Source organism: Brassica oleracea, chromosome C9 (assembly GCF_000695525.1).
Source record: "Brassica oleracea var. oleracea cultivar TO1000 chromosome C9, BOL, whole genome shotgun sequence".
Taxonomy (NCBI): domain Eukaryota; kingdom Viridiplantae; phylum Streptophyta; class Magnoliopsida; order Brassicales; family Brassicaceae; genus Brassica; species Brassica oleracea.
This window is the reverse complement of record NC_027756.1, coordinates 42,705,382-42,707,244: the sequence shown is the minus strand read 5'-3', so window position 1 is coordinate 42,707,244 and position 1,863 is coordinate 42,705,382.

The following is a 1,863-nucleotide window of genomic DNA, read 5'->3' as shown; positions in this document are numbered from 1 at the left end:
GCAGTTAAGTTCTCATACCAACTCAATTGGCGATTAAGAAATCATATGCTACTCATTCCCATGAATTCACATCAACACTTTTTAAAATGAGTGGTATAATGTTAATAAATATTCGACGATTGACTCTCACCAAAACAATTACTCCTCAATCCTCACCCACCCCTTTTCAACCTCTACGCACACTTCCACCTGAACCATTAATACAAATACTTTACAGTCCCTCATGTAATCAGATAACCCCACATCCTCTTCTTACAAAGACAAATCACACGTATCTCACAACACCAAAAATCTACCGTTAAGTTTAGAAAACAATCAATGAATCACACATACGATTTCCAAACAAACAACAACTCAGCAACTACGACATACAACCGAGACGCTTCAAACATCAAACAACATAAAACTGAGAGCGAGAGCGATACCTACCTGACACAAGTCGACTATTATGTGCCCCTAAAGACAACACAAACGACTCCTAAGCAAAAAAAGTTTTTACCTGCACACATCTTACCGCGACGTAAACTACAAGCCAAATTTGGGCATGTTCATATTTAAAAAAAAAAAGTAACATGGACTCATAACCTTTAACATAAACCTCAATATTCAAGGCCCATAAAAAATACAACGAACTCAATATATATCATCAAACTCAAACATAGCATAATATTAATTCACATTTTTAATTACTCATGATATATAAATCAATAACTAAAAAATTGTAGTCACATCTGTAAGAATACAAAGCTATAACAATAACCGAGTTTTTTCTTTAAAAAGAAAACAATAACAGAGTTTTAAAAATAAATAACTAGAGTTTCATGAAACAAAAATATGAATAAATATCATAGTAAAATGTATCACTACAAGGTTGAAGTAACTAAAACAAACATTGTAATACCAACTTTTTTTTATGGTTTTAAGAAGAAAAAAACAAACACTATAAAGATGCACAATAGCTTTTCATCGGTTTCTAAAAGATTTTCTATTATGCTTTCATCAGACTACTTCTCACACCAGCATTTGCTCTACAAACAACCAAGAACGTTACGTTCGCTAAAAGTAACAGAAAACTAAATTATAATGTGTGATTATTTATCAACATTTCAAGTTTTCAACAAAATATATATATATATATATATTCAAAACTTAGACCGGAAGAAGTATGATAAAGATATAACAAGCACCATTTAAACCAAAATATCAGATTTATCAAAATAGATAATATATACAGATATATAATTGTAAAGAAAAAATTTGAATAAAATATACAATAGAAACTCTATAAATTAATAAGGGCTTTTTGCAAATATGACTCAAAACTTGAAGTCAAACACAAAATTAACCCATGTTTTTTTTGGAACTTTAACTTGCCTCTTTCACCCCCAAAGTTCAGATTACACGAAAATGCCATCACTTTTTTTTTTTTTGAAAATGCATATTTTACTTTATCACCCTCATCTTCCTCAAGTATTCACAATATTGTCATTGCCATCAATACACCAACCACCATGAACAACCAATTTGAAGCTCTTAATGCACCTAAAAATCGATTTACACTATTTTTTTCTCAATTCTTATGAACCAAAAACAACATCTCTTTACTTTCTCTCCATATTCATCCAAAAAAACCCAAGATTTTGATTCTAAAATTTTTATGGTTCATAGAGCCATTGAAGCTTACGATTCTTGGTGGGTAACTTTTGTTTGAGATTCTGGGTTCTTGGAGAAGACTTTTGTGTGCTAAACAAGTTATCTCACTGGTTGAAACTATGAAATTAGTTTTTTTTTCCAGATCTGTTCGTACAGACGACTTTCGGGTAAGTCGTCTGGCTGTAGACGACTTACATGGAAGTCTTCTGG